This window comes from Thermobia domestica, unplaced genomic scaffold (assembly GCF_964235325.1).
Source record: "Thermobia domestica unplaced genomic scaffold, izTheDome1.hap1.1 HAP1_SCAFFOLD_424, whole genome shotgun sequence".
Classification (NCBI taxonomy): domain Eukaryota; kingdom Metazoa; phylum Arthropoda; class Insecta; order Zygentoma; family Lepismatidae; genus Thermobia; species Thermobia domestica.
In genome coordinates, this window is record NW_027656134.1 from 53,345 (window position 1) to 80,739 (window position 27,395).

Here is a 27,395-nt window from a genome sequence, read left to right on the forward strand (position 1 = left end):
TGGATGTTGCAAAGTTCACGAGTCTAACACCGTTGTCATTACTTTCCTTATGCAAACTTTCGTTTCCTATGATCGGTTTGAAAATATCCTCTCGTCCTACCTTCGCATTGAAATCCCCTAATAGAATCTTCATATGGTATCGCGGGAGTTGGTCAAATATCCGTTCCACTTCTTCGTAAAAACTATCTTTTATATCGTCACCCTTACCTTCAGTTGGAGCATGTACATTTAAAACAATAATATCACACCACCGTCCCTTAAGAGTAATAAAAGAAAGTCTGTCAGTAACAAATTCAACCCGTTTAATTGCTGGTAATATTTGTTTGTGAACGAAAAACCCTGTTCCTAACTGGTGATTTTTATTTCCTTCCCCGTAAAAGAACGTAAAATTTCCGGAATTCTCAGATCCATTTCCTTCCCACCTAACTTCCTGAACTCCTACTAAGTCCATCCTGTATTTCTCTAACTCACTCGTTACAGATTTTAACGCGCCTGCCCTATAAAGACTTCTAATATTCCATGTTCCAAATCTCATGTCCATTTTCTTTTGCTGATGTCGTGCCAAGTTATCAGTCCTTGTCCGAGGCTTTTGTGAATGTTTCTGAACAAGTACCTTTTTTTTTTTTTTTTTTTTTTTTTTTTACAGGATGAGGGTGTTAGCCTTACCCAAACCCCCAAGCTGGAGGACCACTCCTAGTCGTCTGTCCGCGACTGCTTATTCAGTATATTCGCAGCTAACCTCTATATCTAGAGGCCTTCTCCTCGATCCGCAACCTGAGGACGCGCCACGCCGTGGTGACAGGAACCCACGTTACACGGACTTTTGACTATACACTGAAAAAAACTAAATTGTCTAAACCAAGTACTGTCAAAGATTTAGGCGTTATTTTTGATCCTGAACTAAATTTCAATCAACACATAGATATGATAACAAACAGCGCATATAGAAACTTAGGTTTAATTTACAGAATAGGGCAAGATTTCTCCAGTGAGACAACGTTTACAACACTTTACTTTACATATGTTAGATCAAAATTAGAATATTGTTCTACAATATGGACCCCCAATAATAAAAAATACTCTCAAGAAATAGAAAATATCCAAACAAAATTCTTGAAAATGCTTACATACAAAAAAACTAATTATTATCCCAAATATTTTTCCTACAATGATCTAGTAAACAACTTTAATTTTGAAACTCTAGAAAAAAGAAGATGGATGTTGGACTTGTTATTCTTATACAAGTTATTATACAATAAGATTGACTGTATGGAGTTGGTCTCGAAAATATCATTACGGATTCCCAGTTGCAAAACCAGAGTAGAAAATACAGGGACATTTTATTGTGCAAAAGCCAGGAGCAATATGTTATATAAATCCCCTATGTGGAGGCTGTGTAAATTATACAATGATATTGCAAATAAGCTTGATAAAGTGGATGTATTTAGTCTCTCAGAAAACAGGTTCAGATCATATGTGAAACAAGAAATTTTCTGTAGTAATAGTTAAGAAATTTATATATGTAACGTTTGCTGTATGTACACAACACTGTAATTGGGTATTAAGCCTGTTGTGTTTATATTAAATAAATAAATAAATAAATAAATAAATTCTGTCGAGAAATTTGAAGCTTAAAATATATAAAACGATAATCATGCCTGGTATTCTGTATGGTTACGAAACATGGTCGCTTACTCTAAGGGAAGGACATAGACTGAAAGTATTTGAGAACAGGATCCTGAGACGAATATTCGGACCCAAGAGGGACGGGAATGGGAAATGGCGGAAACTTCATAACGAGGAACTACATAATTTATACGGCTTACCCAACATTGTTAGGGTCGTCAATTCTAGGAGGCTTAGGTGGGCAGGTCATGTAGCTAGAATGGAAGAAAGTAGAAACGCTTTCAAAGTATTGACTGGAAAACCAATCGGAAAACAATCATTAGGAGGACTTATGCGCAGATGGGAGGACAATATTAGGATGGATCTCGCAGAGATAGGAATACAAAGTAGAAACTAAGGATAGAAGTTAGTGGAGAGCTTTTGTGAACGCGGCATTGAACCTCCGGGTCCCATAAGCCATACAGTTAGTTAGTAGTTATATATATATATATATATATATATATATATATATATATATATATATATATATATATATATATATATATGATCATATTACATAATATGTTACGACACTATTGTACCAAAATTTGAAATTTTAAAAGAATGAAAATTCCATATCTTGAATGAAACTTGAAGATGTTTTCTGTCATTTTTACAAGTGTATATCAGCTCCTGTGAAGAACAACGTCTGCTGTCAAACGAAAAGAGGATAACTCCATCACATAATCCAACCCGTATCTCACTGCGCCAACTAGTGGTCTCACAAATAAATAATTAATGACGTTTCGGTGCTCTTTATTCCTTGTCGCTTGTTGCTGCACGTCAGTATAAGTTGTTTCGGCTGATTTTCTCAGAAACAACTCAGGGGGTTAACACATAAACTAAATCTGACCAAGTCTCTCATTCCGTATAAGTCTACAAAATTTACTGACCACAATACAACGCAAAATATGAGGTAAGAACTTTTCCTGGCAAGTCTGATGAAAAATTATCGAAATCCAGCCTTTTGCTAGAGTTGGAATAACAGTCTTTAATAAAACATGAGCGTACCTGTAGTATAAGCATATGTAGGCCTATAGTTTCTTCAACATATATTAAATATTCACCAGTTTTATTTACGGGGACAGAATTTCTCTCTGAATTAATCCCTGATTCTAGCAATGAGGTAACAAAGAATTAATTCTATTAATAACACTGTTTTCACACACAGTGTAATTTCGAGACTTGAAAGCCTAATGTTATCTTTGCGTCAGTATGGTAATGGTAATGGTATCTCTCTATACATAAGAATGATAACATGTTTTTAATTCCATTTGTCGATTCACTTGAGGGTACTGAGTTGAGGCTTGAAGCACAAAGTGCCTATCAGGCGTATGATTGTGTTGAATAAAACACGCTTCACACCTGTTCTCTCTATTGTTATTCACAGATTAAATTTAGTCAGAAGCAAATTGTCATCTTGTGAACTTTATTTCAAGTAAAAAGATTGAAATGTGTTTAATCAGGATAGCTATTTTTCCTGCTTACTACTCTACAATTTGTTTCCTTCAATTATTTTTTTACCCCTGGACTTCTTTTAAATTTGTTCCTACAAATATCTTATAGACTTAAGGATGATACTAGAGACGACCAAAAAAAAAAAAAAAAAAAAAAGTTCTACATACCCTCTCGTCAACAGCTACTGAAAGAGTTGAATCGACCAATTTTAATTCAGTTTTTTTTTTTTTTTTTTGGTCATAGAGGGAATATATTGTTTTTTCCTTTGCACAGCACTGAGGTAGATTTATTCGCAAGGTATTATGAATATGGAAGTCTGTATACTTTTATTGCAGGTGACTTAACTGTTTAGGAAATAACTTTGTAAACTGTATTTATTTAACTTGAACACATTTGTGATGTGGTTTATTAGAAAGGTGACAATAAAAAATGTGATAAATTAATTACAAGTTAACCGGTTGTTGATACTATCCTTGAATTATGTTTACATTTTAGTTGTTAAATCGGCCGCCTACACTCGTTCATTGTTGGGAACATATCACTGCAAAAACGGCATGTCGTTCAGTGAGAATCTTTGGAGAACAATAAGAAGGAAATGAATAAAATAATTATATTTTTACAACGATTATTTGGAGGGGTTGCTTAAACTTGATCTGCACAAATTTTAAATGACAATATTTACATGTACTTTGATAATAACTGAGTTTGGTTGACGGTGAAAATTGAAGAAATACTGAACGTGGTATCAAATGAATTTAGAAATATCAATAGTTCATGCTCAGTGCCCAAAATAGCAAGAACAACTGACTGACGAATTTCGTAAGAACCATGCGTTTCGTCTGTAGTCTGTTGCAGGGAAAATCGTAAAGTGCTGTGGTATCTGTGCTTTTATATTTCTTTTAATTGAAAATATGGTGTACTTGTAATTATCTATATGAGCACCAGAAATGTCTGTTTACCATGATGAAATTGAAATAGAAGATTTCGAGTATGACGAAGAAACGGAAACTTATTATTATCCTTGCCCGTGTGGTGATAGGTTTCAAATTACGAAGGCAAGCACGATTCGAGTGACGCAAATGTTACTTTTAGTGATAGTAAATGCTTAAGTCACTAATGAGTATTATTATATAAGGTAGATACATAAATAGAGAATGAATTAAATCTATCTTTATTGTGTGCCATTTTTGGTGAGATAAGCAAATACTTGCATGTATATCGTACGTTCCATTTTAAAATTATCAGAAATGATAAACAAAATGATATGCACAAAAGGTGACTGTTGCTTATTTTAACTTCTTCCGATAACTTTTTGAATTAAATGTCGGTGAAGCCTATTATGGGACTTCGGTGATCGTTGTATACCGTATTGAGGTTAAGTTTTATACCACTCAGGCGTCTAATCGATATACCGTAGATGTGAGCCAAAACTAAGTGCAAGTGTAAAAAATATCGAGGCATGTCTAGCAGGAGGAGTCCAAGGCACGTAAAAAATACAAAATTTACAGGAGAAATGGGTGATGCAAGTACTTAGACCTAACATAACGTAACCAAATTTAATCTAACCTGATATTTAGTATAAATAAGAGAAATTCTATTATTTTTTGGAAAATTATGCTGGTGCCCTACACTAACATAATGTGACAAAAGTAAACTAACCAAATATGAACAGAAATTGGTGCTAGTGTACTTTTTGGCGCACCACATTTTGGAAGATTTACAGGCAAAATTCAATAATTTGAATAAAAGGACATATTTATAAAGAACACATTTCTATAAGCAATAGAACTAAATACAAAGTAATACATCTGTATTTTACGTTTACAAGTGTAGGATTATTAGTGTAAAATACTTACAAGTGCTTTACTACGGATAAAATAACTAAGTGCATATGAAAGATAACTGTATTAAAAACTTTTCCACTGGCGGTGTATTTCTGCACCATGTACAGAAGTTTACTTTTATGTTTACAAGTGAAACGCTACTAGTATGAAACCATGGCAAGTGGTATTGAAACCAGTATCATTACCAAAATCCACTCATTTTCACTTCCCTTGCTTATGCGTATACTCACATTCGCTGACGCACCCTATCGCTAACGCTAAAGCCCTCCAGCTTCGCCCTGCCAGACTCGGTTAGATAGCATTCGTGCTGTTTAATGGCCACGTAGCATAGGTTTTTTTTTTGTACTGTTGTTTTTATGCATACACCCGAACTGTGCAAATCGCAAAAGAATTTTAATTTTTCAACAATTGCTTATAATGACCCCCTTCAATTTCAACTATGCCATGTGATTTATTTTCATGTCGCCCAGCGCAAGTGATTTAGGAAGCTAGTGAAAGAATTTTAATTTTTGAACAGTTCTTTCGAGTGGTGCGCCAAAATAAACCTGCACGCAGGAATTGCGGAAATTGTAACGTATTATAGAAAAAAAAATTGCTGTACCCTTCTGCTAAACATACGCCAAAATATGAACCAACCTATGCTAGGTTTCAACTAAGACGTAACATTAACTGAGTCAGCGCAAGGGTGTAGTAGGTGGAGTGCGTCTATACGGAGTTGGTGCGTCAGCGACAATGGGCATGCGCATAAACGGGGATGTTGGGAAAATAAGTAACTTTGTATTTAAACGCTCTGCTGATAACAACGAGAACGATGTAATATCCTAAACTATTTCATTTCTCTGTTTCTCCTGTAAGATTTTCAGTTTTTAGTACGTCCGGTTCACATCTGCGAAACAAAACCCGTCGAATCATTAAATGTTTTGCTTACTGGTACTGTTTTTCCGAAGAGTTAAGTTCATTCATGTTTACTTCATAGCGAGAAATAGTTTATTGTGCCTTATCAAGGAATTAGTACGTTTAGTGATAGCACACGAGATAACATGATTAACTCAGAATAAATTAATAAATTTCTACGCAGGTTTAAATTTAAGAACAGCATTCGGAATAGTTTTACCTAAATTGAGTAAGCGTAGGACAAAACGTGTGCACACGGGGATACGTCTGTAGTGTATAGGCGCGTCAGTGACTGTGGGCGTGCGAGTAGGCAAGGATAGTGTAAACATAGTGTGTTCCTCGTAAATGCCTTATTTGTTAGTACTGATCGGCCCCAAAAGCTACCCTATACTCAGTTCATTTTTCGATACATAGGCCCACCTTTATTCTCTTCGAGAGCTCCTTCGTAGCTAAGCGGTTAGTGTACGCGCCTTTGGCGTGGGAGACCCAGGTTTGATTCCTGGCGGGAGCTCATGTGGTTCGGATTCAACGTTACAGGTCCACGTCTCACGGGACGTTAAACTCAAAATCAACTAAATTTATTCTCTTGGACAGATCTCGAAGATTCCTGGGCGTCAGGTCGTCATGGTGACTGAATATACTATTGTGTGTTTCAAATGACAAGCAGCATGACCTTGAGTAGGATTCAAGCAGCGCCCAATTGGCTTTGAGCGGTGTTGACAATTCGCTACAAGCAGTTCTGCACGCTGACTTCTCACGCTACTGCGTATCTTGACAATACCAGAGGCGCTTTTTAGAAATATTGTATTAGCACATTAACTGCTCACTTTAGGAAGTAGAGAAAAGAATTACGAACACATACGTGAAAACTATCTTTTTATGTCAACTGGTTGTCATGATACATGCTTTTAAAGGTTTCCATATAAAACAATTAGTAAAACAAGCGTTGAGTCCCGCGTCTAATTTTCAGTGGATTTTTGTTTCGATTTGAGAATAGAACTCACAACTTTTACTATAGAATAATCAGAGGTGTAGCCAGCAGGTTGTTCTAGGGGAACATTGCTTTCAGGGAGAGGGAAGCTTTTAAAAGAACAAGTTATCTCTTTCAGAATATGAAAGCATTTTAAATCACCATACATACATACATAATATACGCATGTTATATTTTCACATGATACTTTATCAAAAGATGGATCTTGACAGCACTGAAGTTGAAAACCGGATTGTAAGAGGTGAATGAATAAGCTATTCATAAGAAAACAAATGCTGTTTATAGCAGTCTGTTTATCTGACTTTCTGTTTATATGGGTTAAATAATAAAGGAAAAAAAGAAAACTCGAAAAAATATCAACTCAGATATTATTATGCAATAATATAGTAGTGAGTTCACAGTGCGCCCCGTTAGGGAAATGAGAATATAAAGCATATGATTAATTTTAGTTGGTTTAATTAGGTACAGAAACCGTATTGATGTTTGATTTTTTTTAAAATCATATTTTATCACAAACGTCCTTCATTTGCATTAACTATTAAATAAGTTTATTAAACATATACCAGACGAACCTAATTTTGGAGCTGGAAATAGTTAGTAAAGACAGGGCCCCCTTTTCTCTCTTGGCTACACTCCTTTGCAATCTGATTCACATACGTCTAACATCGTAAGAACAAAGTATGGAAGTTTGTAATATTGTTTTGAAATTAACTTCAAGATATATTCTTCCTTATTCAACAGAAGAAACGCAGTATATTTTCTGTTTTTTTTTTTTCTTTCTTTCTTTCAAGTTTCATTACCTTATGTGCGACTTTTATTCCCTTTTTCTTCCTCTAGAAGGGATTCAAAAGCATCAAGCGTCTGAATGGTGTCATAAATTATCGTAACCCAAAACAAAGTCGAGCATATCGAGTTGCTTAGGAATCAGACGGATTGCTTTTGTGACACCTACACCAAGTCCAAGAGTGTTGTTATCAAAACTGGTAAGGAAACAAAGGAACTAGTTTTGAAGGAACGTAACCTCGTTTCGCATAAACAGAATTCATAAGTGTCTGGGTTGCTTTCTTCCATGGTAGTTCGTTTGTTCTCCAAAATTATAGTTGAGAATGTATTTAACCGAGTACAAATGTGGAGTTCTTTTTAAAAAAAAGTGCTACGAAGTTACTGTCGAAGAATTATTTTTGTGTTTACAAGTTTTGGAACCGGTGATAATAAATGTACAAGACTCAGATTTAGATAATCACGAATAGTGAAAGTAGTGTTAAAGACGAGCGTTTAGCATTTCCACTGGAAAAGTTAACAGGTAAATAATTTAGTTGCTATATATACTTCTAGGATGCACAGTCAAAGTTTTTGAGTTTGCTGAAATAGTATATTTATATTGTGAATAATGTTACTAATGTATGTGTCATAATCTCAACTGAAGGAAGAGCGAGAAGGGAAAGGGAAGTCCGCAATCCGGCAACACCGCGCGGAATATCGCGCACCATTGGCTATTGCCCGTGATGCTTTACATCTGAAACACACAGTAGTCTGGCGTCTAGATAATGTAAGGCAAAACCTATAGGATTATGTATCAAATTGGATTTATATTATAGTATCGCCTGGCTTTTGGGATTGGCGCTCAAGTAAGATAAAAATTTTTCGGGCAACTTCGATATATACAAAAGAGTTTGATGAGAAGCCTTAATACTCGACCAGATGTACTATCTATCCCCAAAACATTGTTCTTCAATTTTCCGTTCATAAGAAATCCAATACCGCCAGTTTTGTCAAATTCTGATTTTGTACAATAGGATAGGTTAATGTACTTCATCTCGATTAGTTCATCTCCAGTTCTTATTTCACTTAATCCGATGATGTCCCAGCTGGTCTTTCTAGCCCTCATGCCTCAGACGACAGAAATTTCACATCATACATAGTAATGGTCAGTTTTAAATAGCAACGTAGTCTGTATCTCATAAGTATTCTTATCACTCTCTGTATGTGATTCTGAACGTTGCCTTGCCCAGTCACTATTGGACTACCCGAGGATGAAGACTTTAGCTTATTCTGTCACATCTTATGAAAGAAGTTCCTAGCTATTTGAGAAAAGTCGCCATACTGACTCAGCTTGTTGATAATGGCACTTCCTGTTCGTTCGCTTATCATTAGTTAAATCTGTAAGTTTCACCGTGTAGTGGAAAGTTCTGGTCTTCAAAACTGGGAAGTACGGGTAAGATATTTGGTGGTGGGTTCGCCCGATTCCACACATCTTTACCTGATTCTTAGCATATCCTTGCTGTTAGATATCAGACATCCTTTGGAGGCTTTCACAATACGTCATTCAGAAGAGGGAGTGCAAAAAATTAAAGGCTGAGAAAGTGAGTTTAAGGAATAGAGAAAATAATTATGTAAATATTATTATGGGAGACTTCAACGTCAGAATAGAACAGTAAAAGACAAACGAAAGATCAAAATGAAATTTCAGAAATGACTGTAAGGACAAATGTAGAAACATCGTAGAATTCGCCGAAGCTGAGAAGATTTACGTTATGAATTTCCTCGAGGAAAAGTCCCACGAAAACGGACATCACGACTCCTAAGTAGAAGAACAAACAAAATGAACCACATCATGTCAGACTGAAGATATATTCAAAACAGGTACAACACAGGAAGTAACAATTGAATAGTTTGGTGTAAATTTCACCTCTGAAAATCAGAACCCTTGTAGAGCGACAAGAACGTATGTAGAAGGCAAGATGCTTCAAGAGCAGCACGAATTGCGAACAACAGTAGCTGCTGCCAAACCTTCAGTAATTTTTTTTTTTTTTCAATATTGCTCAACAATGAAATGCTATATTCTTAAGACGCTTAATCGATTGTAGAAAACCGCTTCTTGCTATCTCTTACCATTTTTGTTATATAGTGATCAGTGTTTAAGTTATTCTATAAGACTTCCGATACTTATGCATAGTATAGTTTGAAAATACAAAACGTTTACTTATATTATTATTCGGTGTTAAAGAGTCTCGTACCTCTAAATACGTATTTATTTTAAAAAATGTCAATAAAATTGTCAGACTGAACTGAAGGCAAATCTGGAGACCAGCGGCATTTGAGTAATTGGTGACACAAATTTGAAACTAAAGATTTTTTGAATATTGTTAACGCCGTTACCTCTAACATTTGTATCAACAATTACTAACACAACCATTACTAGTAATCAAACGTATACTGTACCAAGTTAAAAATAACACAAAACATTAGTAGTCATACACACCTACCTTATTATTATTATTATTATTATTATTATTATTATTATTATTATTATTATTATTATTATTATTATTATTATTATTATGTAGTTCCTTGCTGCTGAAATAGAGTTCTATTTTCGAAAACTGTTTCGTGGAAGACTTGACGGCTTATTTTCAAGTTCATCCGAACACAAATTTAGGCCATTCTGAATTCTGTTGTCATTGTGGTTCTATATATCATCTAACCATAAAGCTTTCATTACAGGAAACACTTATTGACATGTGTATTTACTGACTTGTATAGCGAGAATGTACTGCATTCTTTTGGAAAAGTTCCGTGCATTTGCTTTTTTTTTTTTTTTTTTTTTTTTTTAAACTATAATTTACAGTTATTATGCTTTCTATCAACTGTCAATGTTAATAGATTTGAAAGGAGAGAACTCGTTGTACAATTCATTTCCATCGAAACTAATTACTATGAAATGAAAATACTGTTGTTGCCGCGTGACAATACAGATACAATAATGAAAATAATTTAAATCTAACCTTTTGTTACAATAAAAATGTAATGTTTGTATACTGAGAACAATTACGTGTAAGATATACAAGTATTATAAGAAGTAAATGACATAGATAATCAGTTTTGGTGAATTAATATTAAACTCATTGCTTTATATAACAAGAGAATATTACCTGTGTAGTGGGTCAAGGGTTATTATTTTTCTGCTATATGTTCCGAAAACCCCACTGTTTGCTTATTCATGTAATCTTCCAGGTTTCTTCTTGAACTGCTGCTTAGTTCATTATCTTTTTTCTTTCTTTTTCTTCTTCTTGAGTTTTTCTCTCTTACGGTCGAAATTTGGAAATTTGTGAATAATGATACACGAAGAGTAAAAAACTGTATGACTGGAACGGGGCTCCAATCCAGAACTATTGCAATACCGTGCCGATGCTTTACGCAGTCCGCTCCCTGAACAGCCATACACCTTCTAATTCCCGAAGTCGGTGTTCTTTCATGGTTTGTACTACAACTTCCTGTTGTGCTTGGAAAATCCAGTGTCCATTTGTAGAACATCTCTGCCGGTTGTGTTATCATTATAATAACAAATAACGGAAATAATCTATTTTTAACACACCAGTTCCTCTATAGGTGCGAATTCAATGATAGCAATACACCCTCTCACTCCTGAAGTCGGCGTTCTACCTCTGACATTTAATTATGCGTTACATGTGTTATGTTACATGTATGCGTTACATGTATATATATATATATATATATACAGAGTGAATCAAAAGTCTGGACACGGTGCAATAAGTCAAGAACTGTACTTCGGAGCGAAAAACCAAAAAACACGTGTTTAGTAATATTTAAAAAACTATCTGATGAAACCAAACTCGACCCTCTAGACTCACCCCCTGGGGGCTGGGGTGGGGTCAACTTTGAAATTTCAAATGGAAACCCCAATTTTTGATTGCAGATTTGGATTCTACGGCCCAAACTATGTAAGGTTTCATCAACACTTTTCCGTCGATGCATAATATGGCGCTATAATCGGCGAAAGTAAATTAGCTGTTGGGGGTGAAAAAGAAAGACATTTTGCTGTTAGACCGAGAATCGTTACCGACATATCCGTCATCGTTAAAGACCTGCCACTTATAAACGAATCGTTCAGGTGAACGTCGCTTTAACATGTGAAAGAACGAGCGAGCAATGCCATCCCAATGTTGCAATCCCATGTCATGTGTCACTAAACGTGTTATAATTCACACATCCATACATTGCATGTGAGGAGAGAAAACAATAATGAAATGAATAACACACACACACAGATATCACTTCTTGTACAAATGCTCCACTATAATGCCGAAATTACAGGTTACGCCTATAACCTTCGTCATGTCTATTCCGAACGAAAGTTCGATCAACGTTCTTAAGAGGCCTCCATGCCACGAAATCAAGGTGGTACCATACGTACGTATTGAAATATGAACTCTGTTCACACAATGCTCTTTAGTGGTAACTCCTTTAGTTTTGAAATTATATTGGAACGACAGATTCAAATCTTGTCTAGGGCCCGATATGATCAATTTGTTGATGACACATTATAGACATTTAAAAATTAAAGGATGAAAGGATTAAAAAGAAAAAGAAAAAATACTACTACAGACTACTACTACTACCACTACTACTGCTATTAGTACTACTACTATTATTACTACTACAACTAATGCTACAATTCCTATTACTACTACTACTACTAGCAGATAATATACTATACAGGGTGAGTCAAAAGTCCTTGGACACCTGCATAAGTTTGAAAATCGACGGGAACAGTAAAAAGTGATGGGAACAGAGGTTTGATGAGGGGCCGCAACTTTTGGAGTGTATGTCATTTATGGCCGCCATCTTGAAATCCGCAATTTTGGATTCAAGTCATTTTTTTAAATGGGAAGGGGGTGTATGACACACCAAATAACACTAGCTTGAGCTCAGAAATTAAATGGTGTAATTTTTTTTTTTTTTTTTCCTATCTTGTACAGTTAGAAGTTATTAATGTTCAAAGTTGGGAAATTACCTTGATACTGAATGCTACAACACATGTTCTACGTGTTGCCCATCCCGTGCAATTCACATCTGTAGTCGCCGCAACCACTCTGACTGCACGCGGAAGAGAATGTCTCCTGAAATTTGGTCACAGGCTTGTTGGATGCGTTCCTCCAGGTGTCTCAAATCACGGATTGTCTCAGCATACACTATCTGCTTAAGATGTCCCCATAGATAAAAATCAAGGGGCGATAAGTCAGGGGATCTGGACGGCCACTCCACGGGACCACGGCGACCAATCCACTTCCCTGGCAGTTGTTCATCCAACCGTTCACGGACCAAGTCAATAGTGTGGAGGGGCTCCATCGTGCTGAAAATAAGATGGAAAAATGCGTCAGCGTTCAGTGTGGCAGGGAACACAAGGTCCTGCATCAGCATCAGATACTGTGGTGCAGTTAAGGTGTTGTAAATGAAAAATGGCCCAATGTTGCGGGTGTCCCATATGCCACACCACACCATCACCTTCGCTGAACTATGTTCTCGACTCGGGCCAACCCAGTTCGGATTTGCGTCACATCAGTATCGACAATTATGTCAATTAACCTCCCCGTTTAAAGTGAAATACGCCTCGTCGCTGAACAGTATGCCCTTGGCAAACGCAGGATCCAGTTCGTGTTCTGTAGCCCACATGCAAAACTCCAACCGGCGATCAGGGTCATCCTCGTTCAGTTTATGTTGCATGTGCAGCTTGTAAGGATGCCACTGATTGGCCCTGCAATATCCGGACAACTGAGGATTGGCTTATTGCACGTGCACGGGTACTTCGTTTAGGACTTTTTACAAACGCAACAACCGCCGTTGCAGCTTCCTCATTGGTGGCAGTCTTTGGTCGCCCATTACCTGCTCTATCTTGAACAGAGCCCGTCTCCCGTCATTTGGTGTTCATGTGATCCACCGTGCTGTACGATACTGGTTCTCTGTCTGGGTGCCGTCTGTTGTAGTCAGCTGCTATTGTTCGGTAGCTGCGTTCCTCTGCTATAAGGATGATTTCGATCTTCTGTTCACGTGTCAGATCCATTTAGATCACCTGGAATAAAGAGAGAACTGAGCCAGTGTCAAGGTAATTTCCCACCTTTGAACATTAATAACTTCTAAACTATACAAGATAGAAAAAAAAAAAACAAAACAAACAAATTACACCACTAAATTCCTGAGCTAAAGCTAGTGTTATTTGATGTGTCATACACCCCCTTCCCATTTAAAAAAAAGTGACTTGAATCCAAAATGGCGGATTTGGCCATGAATGACATACACTCTAAAAGTTGCGGCCTCTCATCAAACCTCTGTTCCCATCACTTTTTACCTTTCCCGTCGATTTTCAAACTTATGCAGGTGTCCAAGGACTTTTGACTCACCCTTACTATAATAATAATAATAATAATAATAATAATAATAATAATAATAATAATAATAATAATAATAATAATAATAAGAAGAAGAAGAAGAAGAAGAAGAAGAAAAGAAAGAATTCCATAATAATTTCACCCATCTAAAACTAGTGGGTGTCGTGAGACTTCTCACACAAGTCAGGCGAAACAATGGCGAAAATCTTCATGATGCCGTCGCTTCGGGGGACGACGTCGTGCCACTGCTGGGTCGAAGACAACCGTCTGTCTCATAGCTGCCGTTCCTGAACAGCGGCGGGGCCGTCACGGTGTCCGCTTCCAAGCCGACAAATAGGCAGTCGCCTTTGAACCAGCACTAGCTCATCCTTCTTGCTGCTGCCACCCAATAACCGACGACGGTCGGACGAACTTCGTCGGCAATTGTTCATGGGGAACGTCTCGGTTCCAAAACTTAATAGAGGTTCGGATCCCACTTTCAGCTGTAAGTCCCGTCTCTCGCGTCCCACTGCGGAAAAGGAACGATAAACATCCTAACAAACCCAATAGTCACACATTTTCTTTTGTTTTTTGATCACATGTATACTTATTTCACCATGTCCACAGCATTGAAGCTAATTAAAGTTCATATAGGAAGTTCTCCTATTTTCGCCATTATAGCGCCACGTCACACAGCGACAACGATGTTTCGACTAAATCTTATACAGGTTTGTGCGCAGAATCCGACTCTGCAATAAGAAATAAAAGCTTCCATTTCAAATGTTTCAGCTAACCCCACCTAGCGGTAGAGTGCGGTATCGTGCTTGGTACCATTGAATAACTTTGTTGATCCGACGCGTATTTCTCAAAATAACACACCGTGTGCAGATGGTCGGAGCTAATATCAAGCTCATGAACGAAGAGGGAGCATCTAGTTTCACGTATTACAGTGTGATGTCACACATCGACGGAAATGTTTTGATTATACCTTACATTATTTGGGATATAGTCTCCGAATCTCCAATAAAACATTGGAGTTTCCATTTGAAAAATCAATGCCCCCCACTCCTTTCCAGAAGGTGGGGGTAGAGTGTTGCGTTTGATATAATCGGATAGCTTCTTGAAACATATTAAATATGTTTTTTTTTTTTTTTTTTTTTGCGCTTTTTTAATCAGAAGTGTATTTCTCCATTTACTCTACTGTGGCCAAACTTTTGGTTCACCCGTTATTTCAAACATAAATTAGCTTGATAGTTACAGGCTATTTTTGATAATTTCACACCATTCAAACATTTGCACGTTATAGAGCCAATTCTATACTATCCTGATATCTTTTAATCGTCAGATAAAATAACACTGGTCGCAGTGGTCATGTGTTATTTTGTGTAAGATGAGATCTACTACTGCGACAAGGTTGGATCATTCCGATAATTTATCTTTATCAGAGAATGATACAATTGACCCTATTGAATGTCATATTTTAGCGATTAGAAAGCAGTTATATCAATACATTTTCATCTCAGACACAGAAGTCAACAAACACCATAGTGCAATAAGCAGATACTTCAATAGCTATACTTTTCTTTAATTTTCCTTTTACTTTAGTTGTTTTATTTTTTGTCCTCTACCTAATCGCTTTTGAATTTTCTTGTTTGCAACACTGATACTGCCCGAAGCCCTAATGAAGAAGGTGTGTCTTTCTCTGTGTCTTCTGTCTGTGTGTAGTGTGCTTCTATCCAGTGACGAGAAGGAACAGAGAAGTGAACCAATGACACTGAACGAGAACAGAGGTCGGAAATACTACCAAGCTCATGAACGAAATGGGAGTATTTAGGGGCCATCTATTTTCCCCGATTACTGCGATATATTATGCATCGACGGAAAAGTGTTGATGAAACGTTACATAGTTTGATCCGTAGAATCCAAATCTGCAATCAAAAATTGAGGTTTCCATTTGAAATTTCAAAGTTGACCCCACCCCAGCCCCCAGGGGGTGGGTCTAGAGGGTCGAGTTTGGTTTCATCAGATAGTTTTTTTAATATTACTAAACACGTGTTTTTTGTTTTTTCGCTCCGAAGTTCAGTTCTCGAATTATTCCACCGTGTCCAGACTTTTGATTCACTCTGTATATATATATATATATATATATAGTATATGGGAGGCCGGGGTAATAAGAGACAAAAAAATTCTAGCACTTGTATTGATTTCTTGAGGAACTAGAAAAAAATATGTGATTGTACTAAAAAAAATGAAACCTGCTGATGTATTAACACATTTTTCAGTTGATTTTTCATGCCCCAAAAAATTACGAAAAATTCTTTTAGACTCAGTGTCTCTTATTACCCCTAAGGGGTAATAAGAAACAGGGTCTCACTGCTCATGCAAATAGAATAGAAAATGAGTAAGAGTTTTAAGAAACATCTTCAGACAATTCTCAACAATTTACTTTTTTCAAAATCTGAAATATGTACGTATGTTCAAGAAATATCAAGATATAAAAAATGAAATTCAATGATTCGTTCTGAAAAGATATTTGTGTGAGTATTAAATATTAAAAACCATTGAAATAAATCATAGCTGACTTTTATAGAATCTAGATACATTATGGATACATCTGACACTACCAAATAAAAGAGAACGCTGACAAGAAATTTTCTGGAGAATGTCGGAAATGAACTTTAAAATGTGCCTAAATTCGCAATAAAGAAAAAACACCGCATTTGAAAAATAGTTTTAGCTAACTTAAATGTATTGAAAAAGCTATTAAATTGTAATCATACAAGAAGACAACATTGAAAAATGTTGTAAATCTATTGTTGATAAAATTTTATATAAAATGTAGCCTATGTAAAAAACTACATTTTCGAAAAATATGTAAGATGAATATTAAATCTTTTACGATGCACAGTCGAACGAACATATGAAAAATGTACAAAAGAATTTGGAAATGTTATGCTAGCCTATGTAAACTCCAAGGTAACATTTAAAAAACTCATAAATGTAATTTAAACTTTATGTAACATAATTATAGGAGATGGGCCTTATTAATTATCTTAGGCTGGACCACTTAAACAGGAAAAATGTATAGGCTAAAAAGAACTGTTGGCATATAGGCATGAGTTGAACAAATGTTAAGAATAGTCCTAGAAATACGTATGCCTACTAAAAAAAGAGTAGTCATATGTAATCTTTCTGTTTTGGTTTCAAAAGTCCTTTTTCACTTTGCTATAAACACAACGATTATTTTGGAGCTATCCTCTAGAAATCTGAAATGGCCTATTTCCATTTTCATTCAATTTGATAGGTCCATAAAACACAAATTTGAATGTTATAATAGGCAGACCAATTGAAACCATTTTGTTCTTTTTTCAAAAATTTAACCTTACGCGGTTATGCATCTGGGAAAGTAATATCCCTTCCAACATACCAGTCAAACAGCGTAATACATTTCTAAGCAATATTCTGCTCTGGTTGGATCAATTTCTTCTGGTAAACTTTCACCAGTTGATGATGAAATTAGTTGATTCAAAGCATATTCTCCACTGTCACTATCCATGCACAGACTCTAACTGGATTGCCAAAGTAGGAATTTTCTTATTTACTTTCTATATATAAAAAAAAACTAGCAAGTTATACTCGTCACATGCGCTAAATAAACATAAAGTTGAACTGGGGTAATAAGAGACGGCTGTCTCATTGCCCCTTCAACATTTCTAAAAGGGGTAATAAGAGACATCCCTCAATTGACCTGAAATGCAATGTTTCAGCATTTTTCAAAATTTCACATCAATCCTAGGCCGTGTCCAAAAGATACAAGTGCACATTTGAAGTACGCTTATTTCCGGAACTGACGTCACCTAGTGTGCGTCAAAAGGTCCAAGTTCACAAGTCTGCGAGTGCATAGTGCGTAGTGTGCGAGGATGTACACTATGTTAGTATACTTGTGTGCTTAACATGGCGATATCTAATAAAATAACCTATTAAAATTTTAAAAGCCATATTTTTAATATTTTTGTTGAGGTGAATTTATTTGTGAGCTGATATAATAATAATTTACTTGATAAATATACAATTTAGTGATATTACAAGTGAAATATAAAAATGTTACACAAATAACAAACCTATTTACGTTGTTCTCAGCATGCAAAGGGAAAGCAACCAAAGAGTTTCTTTAATAATGCTATAAAGACATTTGTGTTCAAATATTACATGGTGTATGTAGCTTAATTGAGATAATTAGACTATCGGTAATAAAGCTATTTGCACGCAAATGAAAAATATTAATTCCGTATGAATTAAAATATTAAGCTCTAGTATAGAATAATAACAACCTAGATTTTTCATTTCTCTATAGCTACAGTTACAGCTGCAGCTGCAATGTGAATTCGTAGGTAGATAGGCCTAATTTTCTAGTTTGTATTCTAAACAAATTCCATTCAAAGCAAATTCCAAATTCCATTCATATTTCCTTGCACTTGTGAGAGACTAATATGCCAATTATCGTACATTTTGCATTTCTGACAGCTGCCCAAAAGTGAAATACATATCAAAAATTTCTTTCCATACATTTATCAAAAATTTCACAAATTCCTCTTGATAGGTTTTTACTTTGGCCATTTCATTCATTTTTTCGATTCTTCGATTCAGTGATTTGATCTTCCGGTACCAGTTTTGAGAACTTGTCTGTTAGCCCATACATATAAGTTAGTAGCTAGGTTGGTTCCTTCTGTACCAAATATTTAATTCACATAGTATTGCCTAGTGAGCGTTAGCGAGTGAAGGCGGGTTAGAGCCCCGGAGAGCACGTTATTTTCTATCTTCGTTACGAATCGGTTTATTGAACGATTCATTGAATGAAATGGCCAAAGTAAAGACTAGCCTTCCTCTTAATTCATATAATCCCATTACTGTACCCACTATGAAACGATTATGAACAAATAATTACTTCCGTATAGTTGAACAATGAGAGCGATTACATAAGACATACTGTATTTTTTCATAAAACTGTATCTTAATTTTCACAACATCTAAAAGTAAATCTAAGGAACTTCATTACTAGCGCAGTATGGTAGAAATAGTCCAATCAGCATATCTGTAACTGGAGCAATACACTAGAACTACGACAACTACAGTATGTGTCATATTTCGCACAAGAAGCATTTATACCCAATATGAACTTTCTCCCAAATAGTTTTGAGCCATATTGTTATAAATAGCGCTATCTCAGCACTTTTGGTGTCCTAACGCTCTTGCAAATTGCCTACTTTCGCTTGCAATAAAATTCCTAAGCTACTTCGCAATAGTGTTGTCAGCGCCCTAACCACCAGTGCTACTGTTCTTCCGGGAATTAATAAATAGAACATCGCCAATAATTTAGTGGTTTCTATGTTGTTACGAGTTTATTGTGCACATAAGACAACACACACACACACACACATATATATATATATATATATATATATATATATATATATATATATAATTTACGCTCCGCTCTTGTTAATCTGCACTTGAAAGAACCGAAATGACAAATGTTTGCAGGTACGGTTATCCCATATTGTCAATCTGTACGATATATTTATATTTAATATAACTGGAAAATCACTCATCTAAAAAAAGCATGCTTATTTTTTCTAGTACGCGAAATTCTCCCTTCTTTTTTTATCAATGTTCCATGTTCCGCCACTATGAGGCGTTGGAATCAAGTGCGGATCAAAAGCTAATTTGACGAAGTGTACACTATTTAGTGTGCACTCCATTTGTAGACTTCGAGTGTGCATCCTCGAAGTGTGCACTATGTACTTTTGGACACGGCCCTAGTCACAAAGTTACATAGCAGTCATTTCCACATTTGTAACTCACTTTTCACAATACAATTTTATTTTAAAACAGTCACGAACTTTCGTGGTAAGTTCAAAGTGAAAGTATTTTTGCAAAGCGTGACAACAATATAAAAACTCATATTAGTTCATAAGTACAAGTGGGATAGGAAAGTAAAGGTATTGACGGTTTCATTACTTTTTTTTATATATATATATAATTTTGATTTGATATTTAGGATATTCTTTGGCCGTATTTCTTATAACCCCTGTCTCCCATATATATTTACTTTTCTGAAGGAATTAGAAAACTGTACACAGAGTTTTCATCTTCCTTGTTGAAACAAACACTATTTCAATATCGGTTAACAATGAACTAGATGGATGTTTAGTGAAGTGTGCTGAATCGAATGTTGTGGAAATTTCGGTGCAATGTGTTGAATCAAATACCGTAGGAATTTCGGTGCAGTGATAGTAGGTATAATATTTCGTTGTTTGCTATAATTTATGATGTCCCACTTATAGCTACCTTCATCCGGGTCTATATTCCTGATGAACAATGATTTGTATTCTTGTGTTTATGAACGAAGAAGTTTTGTCCGAAATGTTTGAGTGTTTAGCGTAGATTCACTTAGGTATTTTGATACCCCTGCTACCACTTTGAATCCTATCTAGAGATTCGAATATGTTATTTTATTCTAGTTTGACTGTTTCTCTTCGCCATACCCATGTAGGTTTGGTCACAAGTACATGCCATCTCGTAAGTACATGCCAGAGTTGATTTTTGCGTCTACATAATAACTTAGGTACCCTGTTAGAAATATTTCCGTAGGAAGTTTGAAGGTCACCCCAAAACCAAATTTCGACCTTAAATACTAAAGTTAACAGAAGAAGAAGAAAGAAACGAGTTAAGACAGTTCAAAAACTAGAGCTCCGTGGCTCAGCGGTTTGCGGACGCGCCTTTGGCGTGGGAGACCCGGCTGGAGCTCTTGTGGCTCGGATTCCACGTTAAACAGTAAGTCCCGTCTCATATAGCCTCGCTGCTGGAAGGGACGATAAACTCAAAATCAACTTAACTCAGTTCAATGGGATTTACGAAATATATATTAGGATAATAATAACCCTTGTCGCAGCACACAGGTAACAATGTTCGCTCTTTGATATAAATTAGTTCGTTGGCGTGTAGACTGCATTTCGAACTCAGGTACTCTGAATGGCGGCGCCTTGGGACCTGGCATCCCAAATTGCTAAACGGTTTTGACAAGATCTCCTATCTTCTTCGGTGGTTTGGAAATTCCTACTTCAAAATTTGGTTTATCTCAATTTTCAGATGTTCTGGAAGAGTGCCAGTTTCGGTTTTATAATCAGCTTCTTCAATGATAATTTTTTCTCTTATCTTACACAGGGAAACAAGAACCAGTCAGTTTGGTAATGGTATTCTATTTTTAAAATATTTTAATTCTGTGAAGAATACTTAATACTGGGGCGTAAACCGAGAATCAAACTGTTGATTATAGGCTCTCAGTCTATCTAAATCTTAAGCTGGTTTCTCACAGAATATTGCGAAAGATATAGAGAAACATGAATTGAAGAGAATAGGAAACTGATAATTGACTGATAAATAGGTTTTAATTTCATTATTTGCTTTTATAATGTATAGAGGCTGTGATTAAGATACGAAGCAAGGAATGTGAAACACTAACAGAAAGGTTAATCTGAAAAGGCACTTACATTGTGATCCTTGTGGTAGCTGGAGTAAACCTCGAAGGCTCTGCCACTTCTTGACTTACGGTAACTTCTAGCCAAATGGCAAGTCTAGGGCTGAAGTATAGACTTGAATGTTTGTTGAGTGAACGTAGATGATCCGTTTATATAAAACTGTGGAACGCAATCCGCATGCCTTTCACATTTCCTTATCTGGAAGTTCCACGTGTATGTCTGATAGAATAAAATAGGGTTTGGGTTTATTTCAATAAAGCGGGTTGGATTCTGGAAGAAACAAGCCTGACTTAATTCGTTCAAATCGTACAGTTAATATTTTGTACTCAAACCAGCTTTGAATTATTTACATAGATTTTACAAAAGTTTAAATATTTACAATAATTTCGGGGTTTTAAAAATTTGGTATACTACATTCACCCGCTTTAATTTGTCTCCTTGTTGAAACAAACAAAGTGTATTATTTGCAATAGTCAGAGTCCATTGTCCACATAATAGTTCAATATAGTAAATATAAATGAAATCATCAAATATAAAAGACTTATACTATATAAGAAATAATTATTTTGCAATGTTAACATTTTTGCAGCGTTCACTTAAAGGAAAACACTTCACTATTTACACTGTCTTACTATAATTGAGGACTGTCGTTCGAAACACTTACACTAAGAATTTCTGTTGTTCGCAGCTCTAATATTGGTAAAGTCTTGTCGTATAACGCTTTTAAAGTCAGTTGAAATCCATTTTTTATTTATATCTGATGATATTTTTCCTTAAGTGTGTGAAAGTAAAAGTTGAGCACTTGCACTTGTCTCTGGTTCGGACAACACCGTGTCAGTGGGTTTTCTTGGGGGGGGGGGGGTACCCGTTTCCTCGCTTTACCTAACGGGCATAACGTGGGACGTTGAACTGAAATATTTTGTTTCATATTTCACTACAAATCTTAAAATGTATAAACACTAGTCTTCCTTTGCTTTACGTTCAAATGCTAATGCTCTTATGGTTTTGATTTCCAGGAGGAACTAAAGGCAGGTGAAGAAGTCGCTGTTTGTCCCAGTTGCTCTTTGATAGTCAAGGTCATATATGATGCTGTAAGTAACTTTCTAAAATAATACTTAAAACAATTTAATGAGAAATGACGCATGTTGTTGAATAATTAGACAAAGTTAGCGTGATCTTAAAGGAGCAGTTCGACTAACAAATGCATCTTTTACAATTTATTTCCATTTGTAGAGTTGAAAATTCTAAAAGGAATAGTGTTTGTTTGATCGCGATATCTTCAGTCGTTAGCTAGTAACAGAGGAAGAAAGATTTTGTGATGACGTCATAGGTGGGCAAGAAGCGAGAGTAGGTTTACATACTACACAGTGCCAAGCATTTCGTTTGTGAGAGGTGCGGTGGCACGTTCTAAGTGCGGTTTCCTTTTCCAGAACTGATTGCAAAGACTTACAAATATCATCTGCATGTAGAAAATGATATATGATAGTGGGCTGTACAGACGTTTTTATAATATTATAAAACCTATCCTATAAAGCATGAGTGCAGCGTTTCAAAAAAAAAAAAAAAAAAAAAAAAAAAAATGTAAATAGATGGCGGACAAGATTGCTGCAACACCTAAGTACCTTTTCTTTAATCATTCTTCCGATTCCCAAACATAAGTACGTTCATTTTCACGTTTTGTTGCAATTTTTAACGCTGACCCTATAATTTTGTGCTTCAAGGTATGTACAGGATCGTAACATATGAGGCAAAAATGAAATAACATCTGTAAAGTTTGCCAGAATACGAAAAACACTTCACCGGTTAAATTTCTTTTATTCTCATAGCTGTCCGCGGAACAACTCTCATCACCCGTTTCATCATCATTGTCACATGATACAGAGAAATTAAACGATGGATCAATGTCTTGAGGAACAGTCATCGTCATTGATTCCCACTACAAGCCGGTATATTTCACTCCCTAATTCACATTGTATAGCTTATTTCTAAAGCAGTATCTTCAGAATAATGAGTGACATCGTCTCTATTACCCTCTAATGCCTCGTCTTGACTACAACCATCAATTGCGTCTTGTACGAAATTTGTACGTTGGTAACTGGACATAGATCGGTGCTCGTTCAATGGCTCGGATTTCAAACCTTTCAATAATATACTTGGAACAGCATTCCTCAGTTTGCGTGTAAATAATTCTCCTGGTATTAGTCAGAAGTGGATCTAGACAGTAAAAACTCAGGGGGGGGGGGAGTCAGAACCCAGACTATGATATGTATATCATGTTTACCAAAAACTTTCAAAAATATCTAAATAATAGCTTAAATCAATTTTGTCACTCAAAAACTGGGGGGCCTAGGCCCCCGGCCCCAGCCTAAATCCGCCACTGGCATTGACTTTTCTTTCAGTAAACTTGACTTCTCGAAGGCAGGCTCTTCAAGATGTTTGGAACACGAGTGATTTTATTTGGTACATTTTTTCCCATTGATTTTCTTGGGCCATAATTTATATCGATCTGGTGATTTCTCACGATCTAGAAACGTAAGAAAAGATACTTTACGTCCTCAGCTTCAATTGCACAAGAATTACAACCGAAAACACAGCAGCTGTTAGGCATTTCTACTTCACTTCACAGACACAGCACGCGCTGTACTAACACGTGTTTTCTACTTCACACTAGTGTTTCTTTCAGAAAAAAAATCCGGGGGGGGGGGGAAGGGACACTTAGTATTCGGAGAGGCACATTATTTTTACATAGTACTATTATATTTATTACATTATAGACGTATTATTTTGGTCTCCTCCGGGGAATCTCTCAGAGCTCCGGGAGACAGTGCCACCCTAAAAACATGTCTGGAAGAAACACTGTTTCGCACGACAAACGTAATTACTGCTCTCTCTCTACTCTATTTTATACTAATGCTATAGGAAAAACAACTAACAAAAAATTCCCTCATGAATTCAACACAGAACAAGACTGCTAACGAATCCAAAACACAATCTATTAAATCCAATGCACTATTAAAAGTTTATCAGCTGCGTACAAGGGAATGGTTGCTGACTCACATTGAGTTTCTCGCGTATCCCACCCATGACGTCATCATTTACGATTCATCAAAAACAAATGCCTGTAGAAGCTGAAGGAGATGGCCTATCAAGATATAAAAAAATACGGGTCTCTTATTTTTTGTTTCTCTTTCTATTGCACCAAACTTGTTTTTAACGCGAACTGCTCCTTTAAACTTCCCGTGTACATCATTCTACTTACAGATATATGCAATTCCTGAATATCATTTATACTTCCGAACTTTCGACTCTCCCTTGAAGTCGTCTTGGTCACGGAGAACAACAAGAAGAGAAGGAAAAATAACATCAGGTAATATACAAGGAGCGGACTTACCAGGGGAGATCAGTGCAGAAAACACTGTCAAAACCAAAAATTACATGTCAGATCTTTTTATTTTTACTTCTCATGCTGTTATCCTCCGTGACAAGTTTCTACGGGAGAATCGAAAGCTCGAAAGTAGAAGTGGTATTTCATCATCATCATAAGTATTCTGCCATTATTAGAAGATCACTTGGTGCAGCTGAGAACCTTCTGTGCTCCATGGTTTTTCGCTAACCTCTTTGTCTTCACGCACGATTCTTCTGTTTTGATATTGTCCTTTAATTGTAGTCTCCTTTACCCTCTCCTTCCTATCACCATACCCTCTAGCACGTCCCTTATGATACAGTTCCTTCTTATCCAATGTCCCAACCAGTTTCTCGTCCTCTTCTTAATAATATCTAAACTTGTTCTTTTCTCCTCATCATTTCTAACACCCTCTCATTCGTTTTCTTCTTCACCCAGCTAATACATTCCATTCTTCTCCACGCCCACATTTCGAAAGCTTCCAGTCGTTTTCCATTATTTTTGCGTAATGTTTCTGAACCATACAGTACATATATACAGTGGTATTTAGCAATTGCATAAACCTATGAGCAGAAGAATGATAGTTAAAATTTCTGGGCATATAATTAAAATTTTCCTATACAGTTTCAATAGTAACTTCTGTCTTCTTCAGTAGATCGGAGATACTTTTTGAAAATTCTTCTCACACCACTACCTATTGTGTGTAATAATATCTTGTAATTTATTGGAGGTTCATAACTGTTGCAAGATGAGAAACTAAAACTTTTTAAAGCCCGTACTGCTTATTATTAAAATTTCCGTAGAATTTGGAACACTAACTCAAGTAGCCAGTTTCTTCACTCTTCAAAAAAGTATTAATTAATTAATGTTATGTAATTACTTAATCGAGCGTAGGGGGGCACGGTGGCTCAGTGGTAGAGCGTCCACCTCTGGTATTTGGGGTCCCGGGTTCGATCCCAGCCCCCGCCAAGTGACCTTTGTGGTGGACAAACACCGTGCTCGTGGGTTTTCTCGGGTACTCCCGTTTCCTCCCACTTTCTTCATTCCACCATTTCACTCATCTCTCATTATCACCGTCTCCTTTAGCCTAACCGGCATAACCGTGGGACGTAAAACTTAAAGATTTCATTTCATTTTTTAAATCGAGCGTATGGAACACATTTCAATATCTCACTTCAGATCACTTACTTATTATATTCCTCATCATCCGAGTGAGACCCTGGAGGAACGGTAGCTCAGTGGTAGAGCGCTCACCTCTGGTTCGATCCCCGGCCAAGTATATTTGTAGTGGAGAACATCGTGTTTGTGGATTTTCTCAGAATACTCCCGCTTCCTTCTACAGTCTCATTCCACCAATTCTTTTTATAATCATTCATTTGCCTTAATCATCCGTCTCCCCTAACCTAAAGGGCATAATCGTGGGACGTTAAACTGAAAGATTTCATTTCATTTTTTGTCTTTTCCATTAGTTGGTACATTGAGTGGTCTTTTTCTATGTGTCGAATACTTGTCAACAAATATTTCATCCTTTAAGTTCAGAATACAATAAGTACTCTTTGGTTCTTTCAAATTCTACCTACTATTATAGCTATGTTTTAAGCTACTATTTTTTTTTTTTTTTATTTGGAATTACTATATATACATTTAATCTTACCCATTAGTAATTATCTTCCATAGCAATTTATTTCCAAGACATAATGAACTACAGAAATCAAACTACATATTCACACTGTCAGAAAGGAAATAAATTCTCGCATTTTTAGTACTTACAAGGTATGGACTCACTGTTTAATTGTATCTTGAAAGAGTTTTCCTGAACGGTTTTAGCCACTTACTCTCTGTTTTTTTTTTTTTTTTTTTTTTTTCCACAGTTAAGTCACTCACATTAAGATCGAATCACTATCTTGCTTCTTTGGTGCAAGAGTTGTAGTGGTGAAAACTGAACATCCGACCTGTTAATAAACTTAGAAAAAGATTTTTGTATCTGTAGAAAAAAATTCTTGCAGAGAATTTTTTGATGAAAATACTGTAGATTTTATTAATCTCTCATAGATACAAACTATGCGCGAGTCTCACTTGAACAGTACTTCTTCATTTTTTGAAGATTATTTTACAAGGTTTCATTTATTTTTGAAGATTGTCTATGCAAAATTAAAAAAATAAAGTTTAAATAATTCAACTTAATTGACATTATTACAAAATATGTTATGCTATGTTATATCACGTTTCCTAGGCTGTAAAATATTTATTGTTTAAGAAACATTTGTAAACTATCCGTACATGTGTAAGTGGGGTCTTCCTCACCTCACCACATAATCCCCATTGAGATTCAGGCATTTGTCTCACCGTTGTACTAATTTGTCCAAAGCATTTGCAAAAAAATGTAACACACTCCTCACATTGCGCTTCACTTAATCTGTTTTGAAACGTTCACCT

At 36.0% G+C, this 27,395-nt stretch overlaps 1 protein-coding gene across 1 annotated transcript in view; it reads left to right on the forward strand.

Annotated features, from left to right (window-relative positions):
- The first annotated feature begins 3,923 nt into the window (after positions 1-3,923).
- Polr3G (RNA polymerase III subunit G) overlaps positions 3,924-27,395 on the forward strand; it is a 32,454-nt gene continuing 8,982 nt past the window's right edge. The window contains exons 1-2 of the mRNA XM_081747638.1: positions 3,924-3,999; positions 22,573-22,647. The gene's annotated coding sequence lies outside the window, so the exon portion shown is untranslated. The remainder of the gene's footprint in view (positions 4,000-22,572; positions 22,648-27,395) is intronic.